Source organism: Homarus americanus, unplaced genomic scaffold (assembly GCF_018991925.1).
Source record: "Homarus americanus isolate GMGI-L3 unplaced genomic scaffold, GMGI_Hamer_2.0 scaffold692, whole genome shotgun sequence".
NCBI classification, from domain to species: Eukaryota; Metazoa; Arthropoda; class Malacostraca; order Decapoda; family Nephropidae; genus Homarus; species Homarus americanus.
In genome coordinates this window covers 1-12,469 of record NW_024722045.1, presented here as the reverse complement: position 1 = coordinate 12,469, position 12,469 = coordinate 1, and the positions used below count along the sequence as shown (strand labels likewise).

At 50.6% G+C, this 12,469-nt stretch overlaps 1 pseudogene; it reads right to left on the bottom strand.

Moving 5' to 3' along the window:
* Positions 1–1,792: 1,792 nt before the first annotated feature.
* On the bottom strand, positions 1,793–1,952 carry LOC121861941 (annotated as a pseudogene).
* Positions 1,953–12,469: the final 10,517 nt, after the last annotated feature.

Sequence of the window (12,469 nt, the reverse complement as noted above, 5' to 3'; positions counted from 1 at the left end):
GCGCGGGTCTCCCCCCCAGACGAGCTGAGAGAGAGTCGGCGGCGAGGTACCAGTCCGACCGGGCCTTCGACGTCCCCGGCAACGGGTCGCGGTGACCTACTACGAGGCGAAATACGCCCGCTGACGCCAGCGTGAGTGGGGGCGCGCCCAAACATTTTTGGGTCGCTCAATTACAACACCCCACCCAGCCGACAGCCGACGAGCTGAATCCCCTCAGTTCGACCTTCGAGTTTCCACCCGTTTGGCTCTTAACGGTTTCACGTACTCTTGAACTCTCTCTTCAAAGTTCTTTTCAACTTTCCCTCACGGTACTTGTTCGCTATCGGTCTCGTGGTCATATTTAGCCTTAGATGGAGTTTACCACCTGCTTTGGGCTGCACTTTCAAGCAACCCCACTCTACAGAGAGGCCCTTTCCGACCGTCCCATCTGTACCCTCACGGGCGCCGCCATACGGGCCTGTCACCCTCCATGGGCAGTGGCCGCTTTCAAGCTTGACTTAGACGGTATGGGACGGCGTGCTGGACCCTCTGAAACGCAACACCCCTCGTGCCCGAAGACATCGAGGTTATGCGCTGGGCTTTTCCCGGTTCAGTCGCCCTTACTAAGGGAATCCCTGTTGGTTTCTTTTCCTCCGCTTATTAATATGCTTAAATTTGGCGGGTAGCTCTCTCCTACTACGAGGTCGATCGTGGTCTCATCATCCTTAGGGGAACAAGTTCCCCAACCACGAAGCGGAAGACGCTCTGCCACCGACTTTCTTCACCACCGACATTACCAGGCAGGAAGGTTTGAGGGGCTTGTCGCGGGGGTACCAGCGGCCATGGCGCCGGCACACCCACCCCTGACTCCGTTCCTTCTCATTGAGTGGTAAATAGCCAATAGGAAAAGTGTTCCAGCAGAACATCTCTCGCAGAGTCATATACACACACAGTTTTAATGCATATACGCTCGTGTTCCGCCCTTACTCGGCCGCACCTTTGCCGCTTAAACTTTGACCTCTTTCCCCGTTCCCGCATGCCACAGCAGTGGCACTTGTTTATCCGGAGAAAGAGAGCGAGAGTCGCAGTATTAATTGGCGTGAGCTGCCTTTCCGGCTGCAGAACTAGTGCTCTATCCCGGCGAGCGCCGTTATGAGGCGCAACACCGTCTTTAACGCGTTTAGAGAGAACTCCCCCTGCCTCCCTCCCAGTCATGAGATAGACGTGGACTCGTGGCGAACTCTCAAAGAGAACGCCCACACCGCGTCTGACCGTGGGAGAGGGTGGAGGAGCGCGTGAGGAAGAGCACGGCGTCACCCAAGCATTCTCATCTCTGCCTGCACCACTACATGGTAGACTGCGGGCCCAGGCGCACTCATCAATTTAGGTTCCACTGCAATGCATGCCAAGCACTCTTTTCGAGGTGATAGACGAAATTCCGGCGGGGCTTACTTAAAAGATATCCGACCCGGTTTCGTTTCCTCTTCGTGGGATGGAGTGCCTCTTAGAACATGTGCAGCATCAGCCATGAGCGGCCGACGGCCATTCGTGTCTCTGTGGACAGCAGGCAAAAGAGCGCCCCCTCCAGTTATTTGCGAGGGCGACAACTGTCGCTTTGTTGTGGTTGAATGTGGGTGCGCCAAGTCCATGGACTTGCCAGTGATAGCTTCTTGTTGTTTTAAGGGCACGCTTCGCAAGGCGCTGGGCTTATTAAAACCCCCAAGGCGGAAGCTCATTCCAAGCTACCCTCGTGTCGGGGAGACAGTCAGCAGGTACCGAATCCTCGCAGCAAACCGATGGATGTATATATTTCCGACCCTCAGAGTGCGAGTGGCGGCGACAAGCTCATATGGCCGCCGCCAATATGCGCTCAACTTGTCGATGTATCTGGTATTCTTGCGATTCACATACCGACACGCAGTTTGCTGCGGTCTTCATCGACCCACGAGCCGAGTGATCCCCCGTTAAGAGTTGTGTATTTGCTATTTGGTCTTTTTGCGACTAACCATCACAGGTCGAGTCTCAATGAAAGGGTTTGACAGACATAGCCCAAGTTTGTGGTTTGGGTTTGGCCGGACGGCTTGTTGTTGTTTTTTGACACTTGAATTTCACTCTTTTTGGGTCAAGAGGCTTATTCGCCGGTAGTAAGGAACGGACGGGCAGCCGTCCAAAGCCCCGTCCGTCCTCCTCCTCCGGTCTTCGCGCTCTCGCCCGAGTGTGGTCCACCTACAGCGTGGTGGTACCTATTTTTGGTGCGGGGGCCGGGATTGTCTTCTTTCGCTGCTGGAGTTGCCAGAGCAGAGCCCGAGACCGCCCAAATCAGGAGAGTAGTAGTAGTAGTTTTAAGAGCGCCCCGTTCTCTTTCTCTCTGTTAATGATCCTTCCGCAGGTTCACCTACGGAAACCTTGTTACGACTTTTACTTCCTCTAAATGATCAAGTTTGGACATCTTTCCGTCAGCTCGAGGCGACGACCCCAGAAAACCCTCGCGGGCAACGGGGCCGACAATCCAAGAGCGCCAGTCCGAAGGCCTCACTAAATCATTCAATCGGTAGTAGCGACGGGCGGTGTGTACAAAGGGCAGGGACGTAGTCAGCGCAAGCTGATGACTTGCACTTACTGGGAATTCCTCGCTCATGGGAAACAATTGCAAGCCCCAATCCCTATCAAGAAAGGCTGAACGGGTTACCCGCCCCTTCCCTGAGGGGAAACTCGCTGATCCCTTCAGTGTAAGATACAGCGCTGCAGGCCCAGAACAACATCTAAGGGCATCACAGACCTGTTATTGCTCAACTGCAGCGCTAGAATTGCCGCCATCCTCTAAGCAGCGCGAACTGACACCATTTTCTGGAGATCCGTCGACTACTTAGTAGGCCAGGAGTCCTTGCTCCGTTATCGGAATTAACTATATCGTAACGCCCACCAACTAAGAACGCTGCACCACCACCCACCGAATCGAAAGAGCTCTCAATCTGTCAATCCTTCCGTGCTCCGGGCCTGGTGAGGTTTCCCGTGTTGAGTCAATTAAGCCACGCAGGCTCCACTCCTGCGGTGCCCTTCCGTCAATTCCTTTGCTTCAGCGCTTTGCAACCATATACCTCCCGGAACCCAAAGACTTTGTTTCGGCTGCCCGCCGGGTCAGTGGGAATAACGCCCATGCATTCCGCTAGTTGGCATCATCAATGCTTATGGTTAGAACTAGGGCGCGTATCTGATCGCCTTCGAACTCTAACTTTCGTTCTGGATTAATGAAAACATCCTGGTAAATGTTAGAAGTTCGTCTTATGCATTTGGTCCAAGAATTTCACCTCTAGCCGCAATGGCCGCAATGCCCCCGGCCTGTTCCGCTGACATTAGTCATTACCTCTGGTTCCGAAAACCAACAAAATAGAACCGTAGGTCCTATTCCATTATTCCATGCATCACCATTCGCCATTCCAAATAGCCTGCTCTGAGCACTCTAATTTTTCTTAAAGTAAATCTCTGCCACTGACACTCACAAAGAGCATCCCGCGGCGAGCCGGGCGTGGGCGTGCTGTTCGAGCGGATAGTAAACACCGGCGGTGCACCGCCAGTCCTCGGAACTGAGATCCAACTACGAGCTTTTAACCGCAACAACTTTAATATACGCTATTGGAGCTGGAATTACCGCGGCTGCTGGCACCAGACTTGCCCTCCAATGGATACTCGTTAAAGGATTTAAAGTGTACTCATTCCGATTGCGAGGCCTCGGATGAGACTCACATCGTTATTTTTCGTCACTACCTCCCCGTGCCGGGAGTGGGTAATTTGCGTGCCTGCTGCCTTCCTTAGATGTGGTAGCCGTTTCTCAGGCTCCCTCTCCGGAATCGAACCCTGATTCCCTGTTACCCGTTATAGCCATTGTAGGCGCATAACCTACAATCGAAAGCTGATAAGGCAGACACTTGAAAGAAGCGGCGCCGGTGCGGAGACCGTGCGCTCAGCCCGAAGTTATTCAGATTCACCACAGGTGGGTTACGGACCGGGGCCCGACCAGTTTTGAACTAATAAAAGCGCTCTTCCCTTGCGGTCAGAGACCAATTGCATGTATTAGCTCTAGAATTGCCACAGTTATCCAAGTAAGTGGGTTTACAGATCCAATGAAACATAGCTGATTTAATGAGCCATTCGCGGTTTCGCCTTAAATCGGCTTGTACTTACACATGCATGGCTTAATCTTTGAGACAAGCATATGACTACTGGCAGGATCAACCAGGTAGCTGCTGCTGTTGGCGGCGCCTATCACGGCGGCCAAAATAGTGAGATTGAGAGAGAGGCAGAAGACATTGGGCGAGGGACCGCACGTTGGCCTTAGAGAAATAGCAAACCAGATGATCAGATCTAACTGCACCTTCTCTTGCTATCCTCGGCGCCGGCAGCGCCACCGTGTGTGCCAATCTCCTCCCTTATCCGCTCCTCTTTGCCCCAGCTCCAGCGAGGCAGCCGACATTGGGCGAGGGACCGCACGTTGGCGAATCTCCTCCCTTATCCGCTCCTCTTCTCTTTGCCCCAGCGAGGCAGAAGACATTGGGCGAGGGACCGCACGTTGGCCTTAGAGAAATAGCAAACCAGATGATCAGATCAAACTGCACCTTCTCTCGCTATCCTCGGCGCCGGCAGCGCCACCGTGTGTGCCAATCTCCTCCCTTATCCTCCCCTCTTCTCTTTGCCCCAGCGAGGCAGCCGACATTGGGCGAGGGACCGCACGTTGGCCTTAGAGAAATAGCAAACCAGATGATCAGATCAAACTGCACCTTCTCTTGCTATCCTCGGCGCCGGCAGCGCCACCGTGTGTGCCAATCTCCTCCCTTATCCGCTCCTCTCCTCTTTACCCAGCTCCAGCGAGGCAGCCGACATTGGGCGAGGGACCGCACGTTGGCCAATCTCCTCCCTTATCCGCTCCTCTTCTCTTCTCTTCTCTTTGCCCCAGCGAGGCATAAGACATTGGGCGAGGGACCGCATATTGGCCAATCTCCTCCTCTCTCTCTTTCTCTTACTGTTTGTGGGGACGTGGGCTCATGAGCGCCATCGTCGCCCAATATTGGTTAGGTTGTGTATTTCACGGGTGGGAACCGCCATCATCGTTGTTAGGTGATGGGGTAACCCAACGTGTGCTTTGACGAGTTTTGGCTGCTAAACTCTCTTTTTAGTATACTCGGCTCCCAGACTGCGCCCTGGTCGTGTTGAACCATGAGCGTTGTCTATGCACATTTAGGGTAGCCGTTTGCGCGTGGAATAGTGCAATGAATCTCGGTCAATAGACGGTTGGGCGCTGCATTGAAGGCCGGCACAGACGCGAAGACGGGGTGATCAGCCAACGCAAGTCCGCTAAGTTGGGCAGACAGCAAGGCGAAGGGGAGCCCCGTTCCGGACTGAAAGGCCGCAGCATATGCTGTGACGGAAACTAGTAGGGTGGCGACGTGTGCGCCGAGAGAGAGAGAGAGAGAGACGGAGTAAATAATGTCCAAACGGAAGAGAGACCTGGCAAGTGTAATTGATAGAGCGCGAGCCTACTCGCCATAAGCCCGCTCCACTGCCATTCCTCTGATCCAATGAGACTAAAATCTCTCTCTCCCTCTCTCCTTCTGCTCCAGCCATTGCAGGGCAGGGAAGCGACGGCAATTTTGGTTGTTGTTTTTGAATGCCGCGCTTTGCTTCGCAGAGGCGCCGAAGCGCTCCGCTGGGGGGCGGAAGATATTTCACACCGAATATGTGTGTGAAGGCACCCTCTCCCCTTAATATAGTGAAATAGTGCAATCCAGCATACAAGGTCGGACGATAGGACATTCACCGTACCGCACCTCGAGAGTGGATGTTGGGTAAGGTTAAAACCGGACTGTTCGCAGACAGCCGAATAACCCGGTTCCGGACTAATTGGTGGATGCAACATCATGATGATGCTGCTGCTGTCGCGGAAACCGCAGTGGCGACGTGAGAGAGTAATAATGTTCAATAGGGAGAGCGACCTGGCTAGTGTAATTGATAGATCGCGAGCCTACTCGCCATTAGCCCGCTCCACTGCCATTCCTCTGACCCAATGAGACTATTCTCTCTCTCGCTCTCCTTCTGCTCCAGCCATTGCAGGGCAGGGAGAGGAAATCGACGGCAATTTTGGTTGTTGTTTTTGAATGCCGCGTTTTGCTTCGCAGAGGCGCCGAAGCGCTCCGCTGGGGGGCGGAAGATATTTCACATCGAATATGTGTGTGAAGGCACCCTCTCCCCTTAATATAGTGAAATAGTGCAATCCAGCATACAAGAGCGGACGATAGGACAGTCACCGTACCGCACCTCGAGAGTGGAAGTTGTTTGATCGTTTGTTAGGCAAGGTTAAAACCTGACTGTTCGCGAACAGCAACATCATGATGCTGTTGCCATCGCGGAAATCTCGCGGTGGTGACGTGCGCGCGAGAGTAATAATGTTCAATTGGGAGACAGACTCAAGCAGGAAATTCATAGATCGCGCTCCACTGCCACTCCTGACCCCAGAGACTATTTCTCTCTCTCTCTTTCTTCTTTCTTCTGCTGTTGCTGCTGCTGCTGCTCCAGCCATTGCAGGCAGGAAGGGAAAGCGACGGCAACTTTTGGGTTGTTGTTTTGAATGCCGCGCTTTCCCGCAGAGGCGCTGGCGCTCCGCTGGGGGGCGAAGATATTCCACAACGAATAGGTGTGTGTGAAGGCACCTTCCCTTAATATAGTGAAATAGTGCAATCCAGCATACAAGAGCGGACGATAGGACAGTCACCGCATCGCACCTCGAGAGGGAAGTTGTTTGATCGTTTGTTAGGCAGAAAGAACTCCGACTGTTCAAGTAGAATAGCCGAATAACCCGGTTCCGGATTTACAATAGATGCAACATCATGATGCTGCTGCTGTCACGGAAACCGTGGTGGCGACGTGTGCGCCGAGAGAGAGTAATAATGTTCAATAGGAAGACAGACCTGGCTAGTGAAATTCATAGATCGCACTCCACTGCCATTCCTCTGACCCCATGAGACTATTTTCTCTCTCTCTCCTTCTGCTGCTCCAGCCATTGCAGGGCAGGGAAGGGAAAGCAACGGCAATTTTGGTTGTTGTTTTTGAATGCCGCGCTGTTTCGCAGAGGCGCTGAAGTGCCCGCTGGGGGGCGGTGTGGAAGATATTCCACACACCGAATAGGTGTGTGAAGGCACCTCTCCTCATTATAGTGAAATATGCAATCTGAAAGCATGACAAGAGCGGACGATAGGACAGTCAATGTACCGCACCGAGAGTGGAAGTTGTTTGATCGTTTGTTAGCAAGGTTAAAACCCGACTGTTCGCGAACAACAGCCGAACAACCCGGTTCCGGATTCTAAGGCCAGACGCAACATCATGATGCTGTTGCTGTCGCGGGAAACCGGTGGCGATGTGTGCGCTTGAGAGAGTAATAATGTTCAATTGGGAGACAGACCTGGCTAGTGAAATTCATAGATCGCGCTCCACTGCCATTCCTCTGACCCCATGAGACTATTTTCTCTCTCTTCTTCTGCTGCTGCTCCAGCCATTGCAGGGCAGGGAAGGGAAAGCGACGGCAATTTTGGTTGTTGTTTTTGAATGCCGCGCTTTGCTTCGCAGAGGCGCCGAAGCGCTCCGCTGGGGGGCGGAAGATATTTCACACCGAATATGTGTGCGAAGGCACCCTCTCCCCTTAATATAGTGAAATAGTGCAATCGAACATATAAGGGCTGACGTTTTCATCACCGTCTCCCACTCGGTGTGTGTGCAGATTCTCGGATCATTTTGTAAAGTATGCTCGACCCCCGATTGACTTTGACGGTCTCCCATTCGGGTGTGCAAGTTTCTGTAGTATGCTATTAAATCGACCCCCGATTGACTTTGACTGTCTCCCATTCGGGTGTGCAAGTTTCTGTAGTATGCTATCAAATCGACCCCCGATTGACTTTGACGGTCTCCCATTCGGGTGTGCAAGTTTCTGTAGTATGCTATTAAATCGACCCCGATTGACTTTGACGGTCTCCCATTCGGGTGTGCAAGTTTCTGTAGTATGCTATTAATCGACCCCCGATTGACTTTCACTGTCTCCCATTCGGGTGTGCAAGTTTCTGTAGTATGCTATTAAATCGACCCCCGATTGACTTTGACTGTCTCCCATTCGGGTGTGCAAGTTTCTGTAGTATGCTATCAAATCGACCCCCGATTGACTTTGACGGTCTCCCATTCGGGTGTGCAAGTTTCTGTAGTATGCTATTAAATCGACCCCCGATTGACTTTGACGGTCTCCCATTCGGGTGTGCAAGTTTCTGTAGTATGCTATTAAATCGACCCCCGATTGACTTTGACTGTCTCCCATTCGGGTGTGCAAGTTCTCTGTAGTATGCTATCAAATCGACCCCCGATTGACTTTGACGGTCTCCCATTCGGGTGTGCAAGTTCTCTGTAGTATGCTATCAAATCGACCCCCGATTCACTTTGACGGTCTCCCATGCGGGTGTGGAACTTCTCTGGTATGTTGTATAATATGACCGAGGTGCCCCTACCCCTTACTATAGTGAAATAGTGCCATCCAGTGTACAAGGGCGGACGCTTTCATCACCGTCTCCCACTCGGTGTGTGCACATTCTCGGATCATTTTGTATAGTATGCTATTAAATCGACCCTCGATTGACTCTGACGGTCTCCCATTCGGGTGTGCAAGTTTCTGTAGTATGCTATTAAATCGACCCCCCATTGACTTTGACTGGCTCCCATTCGGGTGTGCAAGTTTCTGTAGTATGCTATCAAATCGACCCCCGATTGACTTTGACGGTCTCCCATTCGGGTGTGCAAGTTTCTGTAGTATGCTATCAAATCGACCCCCGATTGACTTTGACGGTCTCCCATTCGGGTGCTTCGTAGTATGTTATTAAATCGACCCCATTGACTTTTGACGGTCTCCCATTCGGTGTGCGTTTCTGTAGTATGTTACAATCACTCCCATTGACTTGACTGTCTCCCCATTCGGTGTGTGCAAGTTTCTGTAGTATGCTATCAACCGACTTCGATTGACTTTTGACGGTCTTCCCATTCGGGTGTGCAAGTTTCTGTAGTATGCTATTAAATCGACCCCCATTGACTTTTGACGGTTCCCCATTCGGGTGTGCAAGTTTCTGTAGTATGCTATTAAATCGACCCCCTACTGACTCTTTGACTGTCTCCCCATTCCTGGTGTGCAAGTTTCTGTAGTATGCTATCAAATCGACTTCATTGACTTTTGGATTTGGTCTCCCCATTCGGGGCGTGCAAGTTTCTGTAGTATAAGCATTAAATCGACCCTCATTGACTTTTACTTGTCTCCCATTCGGGTGTGTGCAAGTTTCTGTAGTATGCTATTAAATCGACCCCCATTGACTTTGAAGGTCTCCCATTCGGGTGTGCAAGTTTCTGTAGTATGCTATTAAATCGACCCCCGATTGACTTTGACGGTCTCCCATTCGGGTGTGCAAGTTTCTGTAGTATGCTATTAAATCGACCTCCGATTGACTTTGACTGTCTCCCATTCGGGTGTGCAAGTTTCTGTAGTATGCTATTAAATCGACCCCCGATTGACTTTGACTGTCTCCCATTCGGGTGTGCAAGTTTCTGTAGTATGCTATCAAATCGACCCCCGATTGACTTTGACGGTCTCCCATTCGGGTGTGCAAGTTTCTGTAGTATGCTATTAAATCGACCCCCGATTGACTTTGACGGTCTCCCATTCGGGTGTGCAAGTTTCTGTAGTATGCTATTAAATCGACCCCCGATTGACTTTGACTGTCTCCCATTCGGGTGTGCAAGTTTCTGTAGTATTCTATCAAATCGACCCCGATTGACTTTGACGGTCTCCCATTCGGGTGTGCAAGTTTCTGTAGTATGCTATTAAATCGACCCCCGATTGACTTTGACGGTCTCCCATTCGGGTGTGCAAGTTTCTGTAGTATGCTATTAAATCGACCCCCGATTGACTTTCACTGTCTCCCATTCGCAAGTTTCTGTAGGCTATTAAATCGACTCTCGATTGATTTTCACTGTTCCCATTCGGGTGTGCAAGTTTCTGTAGTATGCTATTAAATCGACCCCCGATTAACTTTGACTGTCTCCCATTCGGGTGTGCAAGTTTCTGTAGTATGCTATCAAATCGACCCCCGATTGACTTTGACGGTCTCCCATTCGGGTGTGCAAGTTTCTGTAGTATGCTATTAAATCGTCCCCCGATTGACTTTGACGGTCTCCCATTCGGTGTGCAAGTTTCTGTAGTATGCTATTAAATCGACCCCCGATTGACTTTGACTGTCTCCCATTCGGGTGTGCAAGTTCTCTGTAGTATGCTATCAAATCGACCCCCGATTGACTTTGACGGTCTCCCATTCGGGTGTGCAAGTTCTCTGTAGTATGCTATCAAATCGACCCCCGATTCACTTTGACGGTCTCCCATGCGGGTGTGGAACTTCTCTGGTCTGTTGTATAATATGACCGAGGTGCCCCTACCCCTTACTATAGTGAAATAGTGCCATCCAGTGTACAAGGGCGGACGCTTTCATCACCGTCTCCCACTCGGTGTGTGCACATTCTCGGATCATTTTGTATAGTATTCTATTAAATCGACCCTCGATTGACTCTGACGGTCTCCCATTCGGGTGTGCAAGTTTCTGTAGTATGCTATTAAATCGACCCCCGATTGACTTTGACTGGCTCCCATTCGGGTGTGCAAGTTTCTGTAGTATGCTATCAAATCGACCCCGATTGACTTTTGACGTCTCCCATTCGGGTGTGCAAGTTTCTGTAGTATATCAAATCGACCCCCTCGACGACTTTGACGGTCTCCCATTCGGGTGTGCAAGTTTCTGTAGTATGCTATTAAATCGACCCCCGATTGATCTTTTGACGGTCTCCCCATTCGGGTGTGTGCTCGTAGTATGCTATTAAATCGACCCCATTGATTCTTTTGGACTACTCCCCATTCAAGCAGGTAAGTTTCTCTTGGTATAAGCACAAATCGACCTCCCCATTGACTTTTTGACTGTCTCCCATTCGGGTGTGCAAGTTTCTGTAGTATGCTATTAAATCGACCCCCGATTGACTTTGATTGTCTCCCATTCGGGTGTGCAAGTTTCTGTAGTATGCTATTAAATCGACCCCCGATTGACTTTGACTGTCTCCCATTCGGGTGTGCAAGTTTCTGTAGTATGCTATCAAATCGACCCCCGATTGACTTTGAGGGTCTCCCATTCGGGTGTGCAAGTTTCTGTAGTATGCTATTAAATCGACCCCCGATTGACTTTGACTGCCTCCCATTCGGGTGTGCAAGTTTCTGTAGTATGCTATCAAATCGACCCCCGATTGACTTTGACTGTCTCCCATTTGGGTGTGCAAGTTTCTGTAGTATGCTATTAAATCGACCCTCGATTGACTTTGACTGTCTCCCATTCGGGTGTGCAAGTTTCTGTAGTATGCTATCAAATCGACCACCGATTGACTTTGACTGTCTCCCATTTGGGTGTGCAAGTTTCTGTAGTATGCTATTAAATCGACCCTCGATTGACTTTGATTTGGTCTCCTATCTGGGTGTGTGTTTCTGTAGTATGCTAGATAAATCGGACCCCGATTGACTTTTTTTGACTGTCTCCCCATTCGGTGCAAGTTTCTGTAGTATTATCAAATCGACCCCGATTGACTTCTTGACGGTCTCCCATTCGGTGTGCAAAGTTTCTGTAGTATGTTATTAAATCGACCCCCGATTGATTCTTGATTTGGTCTCCCATTCGGGTGTGCAAGTTTCTGTAGTATGCTATTAAATCGACCCCCGATTGACTTTGACTGTCTCCCATTCGGGTGTGCAAGTTTCTGTAGTATGCTATCAAATCGACCCCGATTGACTTTGACGGTCTCCCATTCGGGTGTGCAAGTTTCTGTAGTATGCTATTAAATCGACCCCCGATTGACTTTGACGGTCTCCCATTCGGGTGTGCAAGTTTCTGTAGTATGCTATTAAATCGACCCCCGATTGACTTTGACTGTCTCCCATTCGGGTGTGCAAGTTTCTGTAGTATGCTATTAAATCGACCCCCGATTGACTTTCACTGTCTCCCATTCGGGTGTGCAAGTTTCTGTAGTATGCTATCAAATCGACCCCCGATTGACTTTGACGGTCTCCCATTCGGGTGTGCAAGTTTCTGTGGTATGCTATTAAATCGACCCCCGATTGACTTTGACGGTCTCCCATTCGGGTGTGCAAGTTTCTGTGGTATGCTATCAAATCGATCCCCGATTGACTTTGACGGTCTCCCATTCGGGTGTGCAAGTTTCTGTAGTATGCTATCAAATCGACCCCCGATTGACTTTGACGGTGTCCCATTCGGGTGTGCAAGTTTCTGTAGTATGCTATTAAATCGACCCCCGATTGACTTTGACGGTCTCCCATTCGGGTGTGCAAGTTTCTGTGGTATGCTATCAAATCGATCCACGATTGACTTTG